Source organism: Sapajus apella, unplaced genomic scaffold (assembly GCF_009761245.1).
Source record: "Sapajus apella isolate SASKATOON/1434 unplaced genomic scaffold, GSC_monkey_1.0 scaffold23, whole genome shotgun sequence".
Classification (NCBI taxonomy): Eukaryota; Metazoa; Chordata; class Mammalia; order Primates; family Cebidae; genus Sapajus; species Sapajus apella.
In genome coordinates, this window is record NW_022436963.1 from 22,454,171 (window position 1) to 22,470,846 (window position 16,676).

The 16,676-nt window shown below is 38.7% G+C and overlaps 1 protein-coding gene across 9 annotated transcripts in view; it reads right to left on the minus strand.

Annotated features, from left to right (window-relative positions):
* The window catches only part of FOXP1 (forkhead box P1), a 632,958-nt gene that overhangs the window by 422,846 nt on the left and 193,436 nt on the right, over window positions 1-16,676 (minus strand). Inside the window, exon 1 of one of the 9 annotated variants that reach the window (XM_032289645.1) lies at window positions 425-1,261. The exons of the other annotated variants lie outside the window; for them this stretch is intronic. The gene's annotated coding sequence lies outside the window, so the exon portion shown is untranslated. Of the gene's footprint in view, window positions 1-424; window positions 1,262-16,676 lie in introns of those variants that run through there. 9 annotated transcript variants of the gene reach the window in all.

Consider the following 16,676-nt stretch of genomic DNA (forward strand, 5'->3'; position numbering starts at 1 on the left):
GCCATGTGCTACATTAATAACTATTTTTACACAATCACATTCAACCAATGGCATTTGATAAACTATAATATTTTCAGCTCCCATAATGAGGTAAGTGCTTTTTCATCCTAATCATCAGATGAGAAAACTAAGGCTTAAAATATTATATAACTCCCCCAAGGTCACAGAGTTCCCAAGTAGCTAAACCAGAATTTGAAACTAGATCTTTTTGCCAACGTGGGTAATTATTTAACAACTATACTATCACACTTTAGAACGTATCAGCTAATACGCCTGGTATAAGGTTTCTTGGCTCATGTTGACACTGGAAAGTAATGCAACTTAAAAAACAACTTTGTTTTAAGAAGCTGTTTTGAAATTAAGGACATATTTTGAGCTGGTAACATGAAGACATTATTTTTCACGTTACAGTAATAATTGCTACCCTATGAATGCAATGCACAAATGCTTCCTTGCTACTGAAGATCACATTATCCTCAGAATTTCCAGTTTTTGTCTATCAGAATATAAAGGAAAATATTAGAATATTGTGAACACCAAAATTCTTTCATCTCCCACACATCTGAACTTATGAGATAAAGCCACACTGGTCTCTTTTTTAAAAAAAATTTTTTTAAACAGAATTTTGTCAAGAAATAACTCAAGGATTCCTTTCCAAATCGTATGCAAAACCAGAATCAATACAGGCCAAGAAAAAAAAAAAAAGCCCGTGAAATTGAACATACATGGACCAACACAAAGGAAGGTGAAAAGTGGGTGGACAAAGAGACTCTTTTCTGGGTCACTAGCTTCTCTTGTTCCTTTTGCCAGGGGAGGGGAAATACTAATATCAGTAACTAACAGAACAATACATAAATATCAAAGAAGGTACTGCTGGGGAGACAGATTGGTAGCATACAGTATCATATACTATGATATAGTAGGGTCCACTTTTACCCACAGTTTTGCTTTCCAAGGTCTCAGTTACTCACAGTCAACCAGAGTCTGTAAATATTAAATGGAAAATTCCATGAATTTTCAATTGCCCACCATTCTGAGCAGCGTGAGGACATTTCTCTCTGTCCTGCTCTATCCTGCCCATGTGAGTCACTGCTTTTGTCCAGGCTCTCCATACTGTCTACATTGACTGTCCATTGGTCACTTAGTACTAGCCGTATTGGTTACAGATCAACTGTGATTATATCCCAGAGCTCGTGTTTGAGGTACTCTTATTTTACCTAATAATGGCCTCAGAGTCCAAGAATAGTGATGCTGGCATATTGTTATAATTGTTTTATTTTTAATAAAATATATGTAATTGTTTTATTGTTTATCAATAATTGTTATATTGTTAGATTTTATTATTAATTTGTTTCTGTGACTAACTTATAAATTAAATCTTATCGTAGGTATGTATATATAGAAAAAAGCTAGCCCATATAGGGTTTGGTACTATCCGCAGTTTCAGGCATTCACTGGGGGTCTTGGAATGCATCCCCCATGAATAAAGGGGAACTATTTACTATACAATACCATCAGAAAAAGGAAAGAGGGTCATGGATAGATTGGCAAAATAGTCACATTTTGAATATTTTCTGGTTTCAGAAGTTGTTTTCTTTCTTCAGATATTTGCTCTCTTGTCAAAATCAGCCATTCTTTCAGTCCTTCTGGAAGAAGACTCTGCCCTCATCACTGATCTTGGTGGGTTTTAGTTAATGATGAAAACTCTTCCTTTCACTGCCTCTCATTTCATTGATGCTCTATTTGTTTCTATATCTTCATGTTATCTGTGTGATGGGAGAGCAACTAGATAGAACAAGCAGACAAAGGCAGGATTTCCTAAGACTCCAGACTTGCCCCTCTAAGATGGTTTTAGGTGGTACAGACATAGCAACAAATTACACTGGGCCACATACTTAGCAAGTTGTTCTCTTCCCAATTCCACTTAAACCCTTCAAATTATGTCAAGGACAAAGTTTCATTTGGGTGCTGGTCTAATGCCTAATACATGTCAAAGTCCATTTTAACAAAGATGGAACCTCTCCATCTCAGTATCTTAGGTAGAAGTAGGCAACTATGGGCAGCAAGAATTTTAGACCAGAGGTTGGCAAATCACAGCCCATGGGCCAAACCCAGCCTGCTGCTGACTTATATACAGCTCATGACCTAAGAATGAATTTTATGTTTTTAAATGGTTGGGGGGAAAAAATCTAAAGAAAAGGTAATATTTCACGACATAAAAAAATTACATGAATTAGCCAGGTGTGGTGGCACATGCCTGTAATCCCAGCTACTCAGGAGGCTGAGGCAGGAGAATCGCTTGATCCCAGGAGGCAGAGGTTGCCATGAGCCAAGATAGCACCACTGCACTCCAGCCTGGGTGACAAAGTGAGACTCCATCTCAAAAAAAGAGAAAATCAAATTGCTGCATCCTTAAACAGAGTTTTGTTGGGACACCACCATTCCCATTCATGTATGTATTGCTTTTTGCTGATCTGGGCAATGTGGTGGAATTGAGTGGTTGCAACAAAGACCAGATGGCCTGTGAAGCCAAAAATATTTACTACCTGGCCTTTATAAAAACAGTTTATCCACTCCTGTTTATGCCATTGTTCTGGCTTCATAGTATTTATTTTAGGTAACCATCTAGCTGTGGCAACTATTTCTTTTAAGGAACAATGCAAAGTCCCCTTCTAGGTAGACTAATTTCTATTCTAACAAGTGAGGACATTGCAAGGGATATGGAAGCAAGTAGAGTATAGGTGGTATTTAGATCAACATTGTGGAAAATACAAGCAGAATCTCCAAGAATGCCTGAGCGTGGCGAAGTCTAAAGAATAATAAACCAAGAAGACGGGGGTGGGCAGGCAGGGAGGGGTTGGGATAGAAAACTAAAGACTATGTAAATAAGACATTCAGATATAGCAATCTGTCTTCCAAGGTCAGAGTGGAGTCTGAAATGTGGACCCCTAGTGGACAGAGGTCAGGGAGACTACCCAAGAACATCAGGTTGGCCAGCCTCATCATGGGGAGCCGCAGGTTCTTATTTTACATCCACAATACCCTGACACTGGCCAAGAATTCCTAGTCTGGCAACTGGGAAGGTAGTAGATCCAAAACAACCAACGTTGTGTAAGTCAGGTAAAACAACAGCGAAGGCCAAGAGGCTCAGCGTGAGCCTAGGCTAAGGGCTTCCCAGAAAATTGTATTGTATGCAGTATAATTTAAGAAGATTCCCTTTGCTTTCTTTTCACTCTGATGGAAATGTTGTTTCTAGAATGCACTGAGCATGAAACATTTTCAGCAACTTAAGAATAAGTTCACGTTACCATCAACAACACTTTACACTCTTCAATGTTTGATATGCACAATGTTTATTCTCTAACAATGAAGTTTCCTCCAGTTTGACTAAACTCTTTTTAGACATTTTTTTTTTTTTTTTGCAAAACAATCTTATGGTATTGTGTTTGCCTCTCATTACTCTTACTGAATATGCATCTCTTCTGTGGCCTTTCAACTAAACAATTTTCCCCCAAGACAGAATTGTTTTTTGCTGGTTCCGCTAACAACAATTTCTGTTGTTGAGTCATAGATGCTATCGTAGTAGTGTTAAAATTCATCATCTTTTTCTTTCCATATGATTAATGTTTTTAAAACATGCTAGTAAAACTTAAAACGTACCATATCTGGAAAAAAAGGGAGTTGAAATGTTGAATTTAAAATGTTGGAAATAAGAGTAGTACAACTGAATGCCCTTTTTCCACATCTGTATAACAATTCACCTGGTTGTCACTTTTTAGATAAATTACAATTAGTTTTATCTGCTACTGATTCAGAAACCTGAGACAAGCAAGAAGTTCTTTTTTTTTTTTTTTTTTTTTTTTTTGAGACAGGGTCTTGCTGTGTCACCCAGGCTAGAATGCAGTGGCATAATCACAGCTCACTGCAGCCTCAACTTCCTGGGCTCAAGTGAGCCTCCTACCTCAGCCTCCCAAATATCTGGGACTACAGGGACACACCAAAAATCCCAGCTAATTTTTCTGGTTTTTGTAGAAATGAGGTCTCTCTGTGTTGCCCAAGCTGGTCTCAACTCCTGGGGTCAAGCAATCTGCCCAGCTCAATCTCCCAAAGTTTGGGAATTACAAGCATGAGCCATCATGCCCAGCCCCCTATTTTTTTTAACCACTAAGAATTTCTTTTAGTAAATTCTAGGGACTCCCACCAACGTGGATACTAAGTTTCAGAAGATTTTACCAATACTTATTTGTTAAGTATTAATTCACAGGGAACATATACCAAATTGCCAACAGACCTCACAGATTAAAATATTCATGACCAAAAGCCAAGGAAATTAACATCTGATTAACCCAGAAGTCTTAGGCAAATGAGTGAATTAACATTAGCCTTTAAAAATATGAAAACAAGCCCAGCTCATGCCTGTAAACCAAATACTTCAGGAGGCCTAGGCAGGTGAACCACTTGAATCCAAGGCTTCAAGACCAGCCTGAGCAACATGGTGAGACCCCGTCTCTACAAAAAATACAAAATATTTTGGTTGGACGTGGTGGTGCGCGCTTATAGTCCCAGCTACTTGGGAAGCTGAGGTGAGAGGACTCCTTGAGCCCAGGAGGTGGAGGCAGCAGTGAGCTATAAGGGCGCCCCTGCACCCCAACATGAGAGACTGACTCCAAAACAAGAAAAAAGGGGGAAAAAAAACAGGTCAATGAAATGACCATTTAAGGTGGTGTCCCCAAGATCTTTTTCTCTAAACCACTTCCAAATGGGACCCAGTGACATATGGGAAGTCATGGGATTTTGCAGAAGTTGATTCCACCCCAGCACCAGTGGTGGAAACATATACCCTGAAAGTGCCAACTAATATATTCCATCTCCCTGGCCACGGGAGAGTGATATGTGTCAGAAACAAGTCCAACTAAAGTTTCAAGAATTCTTCTGAAAATCTTAAGATAATATTCCCTTTTCCACTCTCCTGCTTCACATGTTCAAGGACATCTACAGCTTGACAGTTGCTAGGAATCATCTTAAGACTGCAAATAGGGCCACTATGAAAATAAGCCAATACCATGAAAGGCAGAGCAGAGAGAGAGCCGGATCAAGTCTCTCCTGCAGCCCACCTACTAAGGACTTGCTAGTTACACTCTTGAAGCCTGCCTTTACTGGACTTTGTGCTGCTCACAACCAAACTCGCCCTAACTGAAATACTGAAAAACACCAGGATAACATCTCCTAATCCTTTTACGGCATCTCCTGGGATTTGGGGATCCCAGGCACGGGGAACCACTGTTCTGATGAAAAATACATCTTATACATTTAGGTGTGGATATGAGAACTTGAAAAATAACCAATAAGGGTGTATTTCAAGCTTGGTAGATGTTTTTCAGAGTTTTTGTAACCCCGAGTCGGGAATGTCACTGTGAAAACTATGAACGATAATACCATCAGGAAATCGCCTGATGTTCCTCATCTAATTATGAGATACCCATGCTGGCTGACATTACTATGGTAAACTGACATGAGAAGAGGGACCAGCTCCAGGTGGCTCTCTAACAGTAAATGCTTTCCGCTAGCTCTGTATCAAACAGTACCACACTACCCTTTCACTGGCATCCTTAATTTCCAGGGGAGGGAGAAGAATTCATAATCAGAGAAGACTCGATTAAAGAATGACATAAAAAGTGTTAAACTTTACAAGGAAGGCTGGATGACCGATGGCACAAATAAAATGCTGTGAGGCTGAGATGTTGGTTTTGGGTCCTAAGATTTAGGGCAGACTTCGTTGGTCTAGTATTAGAAAATAAATATCAATGAGAAAATGTCGGTATTTAGGGCATGCACTTTGAAGCAACCTATTTGATTAAAGGGAAATAAATGAAAAGAATAGAGTGTTGTAGGTCCAGTCAAAATAGGTAAAACCCTAATATGTCTTTTTCCATGCAAAGCAGCTTCAATTTTTGCTATATTTATGGAAGAGTAGAAGGAGAAAGGCCCGGGTGTCTGTTCACATGTACTTAACTGAAAAGATGGTCATTTTACTAGTCAGCTCATCCCTGACACATTGCTTGAAACATGGAAGACGAGGCCCCCTTTATCCCGGTCTGGAAGGAAATGGTGAGACAGAAAGAGAAAACTAAATTGCTGTTTTTAAGAAACATGAGTTGGTAACAGAAACCAGAAGAATGAGAGGCAAGAAGACAGATAAAAGAGGGTACATCAGGCAATCTGGACGTCATGAGGTATAGAGAAAGCTCTTCAGGGACAAGTACGTATGTGCAAACACACATGGCTGGCCGAGCATGATGGCTCACACCTATAATCCTAGCACTTTAGGAGGCTGAGGCGGGTGGATCACCTGAGACAGGAGTTGCAGACCAGCCTGGCCAACATGGTATAACCCTGTCTTTACTAAAAATATAAAAAAATTATCCAGGCACGGTAATGTGTGCTAGCTGTCTGGGAGGCTGAGGCAGGAGGATCGCTTGAACCCCGGAGGCAGAGGTCGCAGTGAGTCGAGACTGCAACAGAGCGGGACTCTGTCTCAGGAGAAAACAACGACGACAAAGCCCAAGGCTGTTAAACACCTAATTCCGAATTTCCCTGATGCAAACTTACTCCAACTCCCTAAACATCCACGGTCTACGTGAGCTGTGCAGAAGGAAACTATGGAAAGAAGCGAATTTCTCTAACTCTGAGAGAAGAGAGAAAAGCAATGGAAAGGAGGAATATCAAGAGTTCTCTAACAAAAATCAACCATGAAAACAAAGCCTCCAGAAATGCTCGTTGGAATTCCCTGGGGTGTAAGATAAAATTTCAAGCCAATTTTATTAGAATCTCAAGTCAGAGTGACCTCAGTTGATAAATGACTTAAAGCATTATGACAAAGCTCTCAGTAATGTGGCCAACTGGAGGCTCTCAGAAGAAACGGGAACGATATTCTGAGGTGACACTGGTATGAGGAGCTGCAGCATTTTGTCACATATATTTTCCTAAAACGATGATCACCAACTGTAAAGCGTTCAGGTGAATTTTACATCCCTGGCAGGCTGAGTGGTGGAGTGGGCGGCACTAAAGCTTTTTAATTTTAAGGTGTTCCAAATAACTCTAACCACTTAGGAAATGGCCATGTAAGGAATTGAGAAGTAGAACCTTCAGGCTACTAGCATCAGAAGGCAATTTTTGTCAGGGTGACAATTTTCTAGAACCCTAAAAGGAAATCGCTTAGTGGTATCTTGAAAAGAAAAAGAAACACGCACTCTCTCAGCTCTTCAGTCAACAACGCAAAGCAGGCTGGAGCAATTATACAGCATGCTTTGGCTGCAGGAAAAATACAAACAGAACACAGCACAACATCAGTGACCCTGAAGTGCGCCCGGTTAACCTTCTTAGTAATTAAGAAGGGGCACGAGAAAGGAAAGTTAAAAAAAAAAAGCTTAACTGCAATCCTTCATTGGCAAAAGCAATGAGCTTCTCATATGCATTTCAGCAGATGAATGAATTTGCAAAGGAGAGACATACCAACCCAAATAAAAAGTTAACACATTTACTGACCACACTCTTAGCTCTTATTTTACAATATAATGGTAATCTTGCTGAATTCTTTAAAACTGTATTATAAATCACTTAACATTTACTAGAGCATTTAAAGTTGCCAGGCTTCTGTGGAGGAATGCATTTTGAAGGGTATAAAAATCTGCGTGTTGGCCTGAACCACATGGAACACAAAGTAAACCCCATTTTCCCTCTACTGCTCTCAAACTGCAGCAGCACGGAGCAGAACCCGCCCCAATCAGCTGCTTTCGGGAGAGACTGACGCCTACCCTACTCTTCCTCTCCCCACTTGCTGAGGTGGGAAAGGCTCCCAAGAATACATATGTGAGCATAAGAGAACAGCGCATGCTCATGAATAAGATACATATACAAACACACACAGTAATACATATGAATGTATATAGGAATACATATATAAATATGTACATGAATATGTATACAAACATGAATATGTATAGGTATGTGTCTGAAGCATGGCCTACAAATCTGTCATCTCCAATGTGCAGAAAGATTTTTCTTTATTTCATAAGACTGATTTATATCCTGGTCTCCTTCTCCAGCCACTTTCTCTTCACCACCCCCCACCCCGCCTCTCTAAATAGACCAGTCTTGCTCTCTCTACTGACTTCTGTGGCTTCAAATCCAAATCTCCAGCCCTGACTCTCTTCCTAACCTCTAGTTCGATGTGTATTTCATCATCTTCCAGAAAGACTCTGCCTGAAATTAACGTCTAAACCTCAAGCAACATCCAAGCCTCAGCTTACCCCTTCCCAGCCTGCCCTCTCTCTTCTTCTGTTAACAAGGGCTAAGAATATCAACCATACTCTCCCAATCATCTGTCTTTCACCCCAAGTCCCGCCCAAAAAACGTTAAGGATTTTGGGACATCTCCATCACCGCCTTTCCAGTCTCTTCAAACGCCCTACTGCAGACTCTAACTGCTGCTCTTCAGAACATCACAATTTCCTCCTATCTGGGCTCCTTGCTATATTGCTTTAAAATATGACAGATGAATTATCCCAGAGCATAGCATAGCTCTGACCAGAGACTCCTCTGCTCAAAAATCCCTGGTGATTCTTAAGCCACAGAGTCTAATTTGAAATCTTGGCTCCACCTGACTACTGTGTGCCCAGGGTAAGAGCACATGACTTTTCCAAGACTCTGTCTTCTCATCTCTACTATCTATGGATAATCACAGAATTGCTTTCCCTGGATGCTTATTAGGAATAAAATAATACAATGAATTGTCAACCACTAAGCTTGATGCCCTGCCCATAGCAAATGTTATCTGCCATTAGTATTTATAATTAATACTAATTAAGGTTACTGAATGCATTACTTCTTAACCTGAATTTGAGGTCCTCCATGGTCTTACATCAGCTACCTTTCCAACTTCTTAATATTTTCTCTTTTCTCCTCTATGAGCTCTGTGTACCAACCAAAGGAATTGTTCATTATTCTGAGTACCAAGATTCTGAGTCTTTGCTGCTTATTCACTCAGCTGCCATGGGCCAGAAATCCCATAACCCAAATATCTAATGTTTATATTTTCAGCAAGCTCCAGCTGAAATTCTTCATGAGGCTAACAAAATATCTTATATCTCTTGACGCTTTGTTCCTCAGGACAGAATTTAAGTACGAACTTTTGCTTTCTCAAAGTTGCCTACATAAACATCAGAATAGTGCAGGAGGTACCGGAATCAGATGCTGGTCTGATGCACACAGTTGGGCCTAGTGCATCTCTCAGAACACCATAGTCAAAAACTGGGCTAATAACTTTATCACCTTGAAGTCTTCTGCCATTAGTTAGTAAATATATCCCCTTTCTGAGTTAACATTGGTTAACTCAATATTGTATTGCTATAATTTGAATAATTAAGGGTTTTATATCTAAGACATGTAAAATTGTATCTTTCCTTTTCTCATTATAAGTAAGGATTTTAGATGTTTTAATGAGCCATCATAACAAGTTTTAGCTCTTAGTGAAACCACTTCATACCTAAATGACTTAACACTGTCTGTAAATCTGTCTCTGATTTCATTTTGCTTTCTCCATAAAAACGTATCAGCCTCTTGCTGTGCAGTATGAACGAATGTATAACAATTCTTAAGAGTGATACATGCATCTGTGATGATTACACATTATAAACCCAATAACCACGCCCATGTGTCATCTTCAAATGCTATTTATTAAGGACCCATATGTTCATGTGGCATGACAAAAACAAAGTTGTTGTTCAATCCAGCTTCTATTTATTTCAACGTCTAATGCTCTTAAGAGAATGGGTGGTTCTCTGTTACTGAAAAAAAGTTTGAAACTGTCAAAACAAGAAACTGACTTGGTTATAGTCAGAGGCTTCTGATGCCAATACCAAACCAATGCCAGAACATATAATAAAAAGAAAAGTTCTGTCAATTTTTCCCGAAAGTCTGTTTCTATGCATTACCCATATATCCAGCCAATTCAAAAGGGATGAAAAGTAAAAATTCTCTGCTGTAATATAGCCAATGCAGCCAGTGGATTTCCTTTTCTAACTTTATTTTTTTAATGTCCTGTAGACTCATCGTAAATCATTTCCAATCTAATTCTCTGGCTTCCCAATTTTAACTGTCGGCCTTATTTAAAGAATGGCCTCTATATTTAACAGATTCCATATCCATTCTGAGAGCTAGTAAGCTAAAAAAGATGTTCTAAATGCATCATTCAACTGCGTGACTTTTTAAGCAGCTTAAATGTTAAACGGCCCAATTGTCTTACCTAGCAGTGATTTGAAAACTATATAGATGGCTTTCTACTAATGAAGAAAATTATAGTTTAGTGCACGTTCTGAATCTCGTCCTTCTATATTTCAGGTGAAATGTTTTCATAGCCATATATTCTCTAAATCCACCCGAACGTGCATTACTTCATCAACAACAGAAAACATAAGAATTCAAAATTAACACAAGTACACATTTTCCTTTTATCTGAAGATACACACTGCAACACCATTTTTTTTTCTTTTTTTAACCTGTTGACTATTATGGCTTTTATTAAAATGAAAAATTAAATGAAGTTTCCTAAAGCACAAGGTAACACTTAGTTGCTTTCAAGGGTGCTCAAGGGAGAAAAAGGGAAGAAGAAAAAACTGTAGTGGCAGTTACAACAAATTAACAACATACAATAAAAATGCCATAAACATGCGGCGTACATAATAAATCTCATCAAGTCTGCAAGGCGGGCAGATAAAAATGATTAACTGCCACCATCCTTGAAAAGAAAAGAAAAATTTTGTCCCTAGTTATCCCTCACAGCTAATGTTCTGACCCTAAATCTAACATGTACAGCGAATGGTCTTTATAGTAACACACTGTACCAAGGAGAATGGCCTTTTCACTTCCTATTTTATTTTCTGAGAAATCAAGATAACAAAGATGTCAGAGCTACTTTTTAACTAAAGGTGTGGCTTTGGGGGGATGTTAACAAAGGTTCTCAGAATCTTTATCTCTATCCATAGAAATTTTTAAATAACCAAAAAAAAAAATTACTGTTTGTATACTGATAGGACAAAAATATTACCTATCTTGAGGCAACATTCCATCACTTTTTATTGGCTGACTACATTCATTTCCTGATTCCGAAGTGGTGTAAATGCAGCGAGGCCTCCAATCAATTAGGACTCCATATGCTCAATGTGTAAGCCGGGGGAGGAGCGTGTTATAAATTTTACCTAAAGGAAACTGTAGGAAAACCGAGGCTTTCCTACAAGGGAGTTTCTGTGGCTCACAGAGGCCTGGATCACACCTTCCTGAGCGACACGTGGGTTCGTCTTGGCACAGGATCATCTTGACAGGTATCAGGTTTATGACTGATTTGCTCTCATAACTGCTGTGGCAAGAAGGGTTACCTGAAGTGAGGATGAACACAGTCACATGTACAAAACAAATATAATGAAATAAAATCAGGTGGAAAAAAACTGAAGTGGTTCAAATGAACAAACTCCTACTTGCTCCTCAAAGAAAAAACAAAGAGCTTTCAGACACATCTCCTCTGAGAGATGTAAGAGAATATGAGTAAATTACAACAATTAAAAACCATTAAAGATAGAATGATTGAGAATACCTGCTTAGGTAACAATGACTTTCTTGAATGCTCATATCAGAGGGTCTATTTTTAATCACTCTTTTTGCAAAAACTTGTATAATTCAACAATAATTGTGGATTTTTAATTTTTATACATCCACAAGAGCATAAAGTGAAAACCATAAATTATACTGACTCCAGCTGTTAAATGTTGGCATTTTGTCTTTAAAAAAAAAAAAAAAGTTCAAAAATCTGTTTCCTTAAACCAAGGAAATGTGGGAAAAGGCCATCCTGCCAGTGGAAACCTTCAGCAGCAGAAAGCCCGGGCTGCGGTTTCTTGCCGAGGCAGCAAACTCCACTGAAAGAGAAGTCACTGCCAACTCAAATACTGTTTGCTTTCACACCCAAGAACAAACTGTGTGCATGGCGAAGGCATGGAAGGCCTCGGAGCAGCTGGAGAGGACTGCAGAAAGGTAACAGTAGTGTCAGAGCTACTGTAAACTGGTTCTCGCTTTTCTATCAGCAAGTTCGCATCCAGCAAAACAATGCGATGCCTTCACCTTGCATCCAGCAGCCCTAAGTCAGGACCTGCTGTAACTCCAAACCTCCTCTTTCCAAGCCAACAAGCCAAGGGACTTTTCAGAAAAAGAAAAAAGAAAAATATCACCCAGACAAAAGAAATACATACTTCAACAGTGGGGTTCTAAGCGCCAACGAGGTTCAGGCTGAAATGGAGTCATGAGGAATTTCCATATCTCAAGGCGACAAGCAACCCACCTTCTCTGTAAGCAGGAAATGCAAAGGAAGTGTTCACTGCAACTTTGTAAACCAAAGGCAGAAAGCTTCGCCAAACCAAATATCTTTACTGCAAGGCTTCTGCTTAAAAGGTCCTGCAAGGTACAGTTGTGCCTCATGGATAGGCATCAGTAAGTGTGTGCATGTGTGCGTGTGTGTGTGTGTGTGTGTGTGTGTGTGTGTGTGTGTGTCTGGTGGGGGCAGTCAAGAATTCTATAGGAAGAGAAAAACAATCCAAGTCTCCAAAAAGCAAAAGGTTTATTCCATGGTAACATTCTGTTCCAGTTTCAAGTAAACAAAGGCCAACTTCTTATAGACATGGCACCATTTAAGTCGCAAGCTAAAAATGGTTAAATAAGAAAGATTTAAAAAAAAATTTTGTGCATGCTGCTTTGAAAGAAATAGTTCAAATTCTTGTGCAGTGCCATGCGGGCAGGAAGAGAAGAGCCCCCCCCCCCCCATCTGAGACAAGCCTTACATTATCAAACCCTGACTCCTCATGCCTGGTCTGCTGCAAATCCAGAATCAAACACTGTTAATTATTTGCAGGAAAAATCCTTTTCAAAGTAAGAAATCAAATTGTTTGTTTTAAACCTCCTGCTCCATCTAAGATCCCCCTCCCCGTGAACATCAATGCTTCAAACAGCTCACATAAACGTCATGGCCTCCAAACACCTATAAGAAGGAAATGGTGAATCCGTATGAATGGAAGATCTAAGCATTCTTCACTTGTAATAATAACGTTTACCTAAAGCCAAAGTATCACATATTTCCAATTCTAGATTGGACCTTGTCAGGTTTCAATATTAAGAGTCAACTTTATCAACTTCCTCCAGTTTAAACCTAGAAACCTTTTCCTTATTGTCTTAACCACCCATGCCTACTGCCCCTACAAAAAGTTTCATGGTTTAGACGCAGGTTGAAAAATCTGCCTAACTAAATAAACAGAGACTGCCTTTCATTCCAAAGAAAAAGGAGTTTAAGAATCTGTCTACTGTTCCCCCAAGACACAATCACATAGCGAATTCTCCCACCTCCAAAATGATTGATGTGATGTCTTTCCTTTCTTTCATCACTCCCTACCTTGTCTGGTTGCTGGTGAAAACCAGGAAGCCACAGACACACACTTCGGTCTTTCGCTTGTGCGGGCCTCAATTCTCCAATGCCAGGTTGCTGCCAATGTCCTTGCAGCCAATGGTAAACAGGCCACAAGGTTCAAGTTAACTGCAGAGCGTTACTACACTGAACATCTGGTCATGAATGAACGGATTGCCCACTAACTCTCAGCATTGGGCAGCTGATGAAAAATTCAACATTTTCCTTGTTGGCACAGTTGTTTTGGAGAATTCTCTAGAGCTTCCTGAATTATATTAAGAAAATTTCACTGCAGCAATCTATATCTGTGAGAACAGCTGGTGTTGAAAGGGATCTGCTGCTCTCTCTCTGTGCTGGGGGACCTCATGTTGGATCAGGACACTTTTACTACATTTGTCCTTGAAAACTTAGCCTTCGTTCAGGGGTACTGGGGAGAGCGGGAAAGACAACTCACGATGCTGGATTCTGCACAGACGAACATCTTCATTCAGAGTGGAAAATCTATTACTCAGTTAAGAAGGCATTAAGATCAAAAGAGTTCATTAGAAACAGACCTGTCTCCGAATTTTCTTTAGAATACTTATCTAATCAAAATTATTGTTGGGTTATGCAATCAGATTGGTCCTGTCAGCATGGCACATTTCCTAAAGATTTTCAATAGAAAATAATGGTCCTTTATAAAACTCAACTAGATGCAACGTGTCCAAACATTACTTTTTCACCACATAACTGATTTTAAACTCAGCAAAGTGTTTTATTAAACCTAAGGGTGACACAATTAGAGCAAATCCAATGTAATATGTTATATTACACTCAGCACTGGAAGAGGTCACAGTGACAGAGGTGTCCGAGGCTTAAGAAAAGAAATTCTCTAAAAATATAACAGGAGTATCTAAAGAAATTAACTTGTTAATGGATATACGTGATATATTATTATTCTTTTTGTTTAAAAAAAAGGAAGTGGTAAACTTAAGTCAAGCTAAATTTAGGCTATTATCTATGCAGCATAAATTTCACTTCTGTGTATAAATGCTAACTTGCATATTTCTCCATGGTAACTAAACTATGATTAAAACAACAGTGAAACCAGCCTTTAAAGCCACCTGTTTAACTAGGAACAACCTAATTTACAAAAATACTTAAACTTTGGAAATTTCATGGGCATCTATATCATGCTTTTCCCAGCAGAGAGCTCACTTTTCCATGCACATATAATTGCAATGCATTTGGCCTAGGTCACAATCATTCTTTTTTTAACTAGCGTAAATTTTTTTTCGTGTATTGTTCATGCTAACATAAGTGGTATTTAAGATTATAAAGAATAAGACTCTAATAACTCTTTCCAAGAAGGAAGTTATTTTACCGTTTGGAAGGGATTAATTTACCTAGAAAGCATCTTCACATTTTACAAAAAGAACAAATGAAAAAAGTGAGAAAATTCCAAACTGAAATGACTCTTTGAGATGGCAAGCCACATTCAAACTAATTTTTTTATTAAGATAGCACGGTAATTTACTAATGAAGAAATGGGCTCTTTTATTGGTGAAATTAAAGAAATAATTATAATATGCCCAAGAATAGTAAAAATGTAGGTATAAGCAATATTTTCTTATTTAATTATAAAACATAAAAGTAGATTTGAATGTGAATCATTTTGAAACCTTAGAATTAGGTTTAGAATTTAAATACTGAAAACCCCATGAAGTTGAAGCATAATCATAATAGGTCAGGTTTGGTGTGAAAATCATGACTCATATTCATGACACATATTCAGAAATGCCTCATACTAAAACTTTATTATAATCAAAAATTGATGGTCAGTTTTTTTTTTTTTTTTTTTTTTTTTGTCTCCTGGTCTTTATATGATGTAATGTCTAAGGCCACATTTCACATTGTTAAGTATTGATGACTGTAGAAGACTCAAAAAAAAAAAACTCATAAAATGTCACAATTTATAATTTTATGTATACTTGCTTCTCTAATATCACATACATTTACGCAGTGGATGCTGATTAGATAACAATGGTACTACTATAATGTCTATAAAGCCTGTCTTTAAAACCAAATTCTGTTAAAAATAGTCTTTTCAAGCTGACATAGTCCATTTCCAGGGTCATATTTAAAATAATTAGTGCCATTGCTAGTAAATGTTCTAATAAAACTCAAAAATGATTTCTAAGCAGAATGCAAAATTCTCTAAAACTTAACAGGAAAGTCTTCCAGTAATCTGAGATAATCTTTTGAAAGGGTGTCTATGAGATCAAAGAAGTTTTAACATTTTAAAGTTCAGATTCTCTAGGGCCACTGACATGGCTCCTGAGAACTACTCTTGGAGAACTAAACCTATGGTCTCTCTTATCCCATCTGATTCTTTTTCATTTTTAAAATTTTTTTGTAGAGAAGGTCTCTTGCTATGTTGCCCAGGCTGGTCTTGAACTCCCGGACTCAAGTGATCCTCCAGCCTCAGCCTCCCAAAGTGCCGGACCCACTGCAGGAGCCATTGTTACAGGCAGAAGCCACTGCACCCAGCCCCATATTCTTCTTTGACACATACAAATGTCTGCGGGGCAGGGCAAGAGTTTCTGAGAAGCAGATGGAAACAAAAGCCTACTATTCCTACATCAACGATGTTCACAAAAGAGCTCCAATCTCCAGAAGAGCTACCAGCTCCCAACGTGCAGAATGTAAATTGTTCATATGCACCAGCCCAACTCCAAGGCAATCGGCAGTTATTTTAAGAAGTCCAGGACTTTTGTTTTCTAAGAACAATGATGAGTCGTCTTTAGAGACAGGTTTTTAAAACCAACAGAAAACTCTCCTTTTTAAGCCTCCCCATATTTCAAATCCAGTTCGCGATGGAATAAGAAATCTAGAAGAAAGAATTCCATAGGCAGTGGTCATTTGTTCTTTACCAACATCCCAGACCTTAGAAAAGAAGGTCAAACAGGTTATCTGTGTGAAGTGCCTAGGAACGAATGAGGGAAGAAGGTAACTATACCTACCATAAATTTGGCTGCTAGCTTTCTCCCAGCAGGATATAAAGTCTCTTCAATGGATACAAAGATGCATTTCTGTCATTTAAAAAATAGGTATTTTTAATAGATAAGGAATCAAATGGAAGGATCATCAGTAATAGCAACTTTGTATTTTGTATATCATTTTGCATTTGTCAGGTAGCT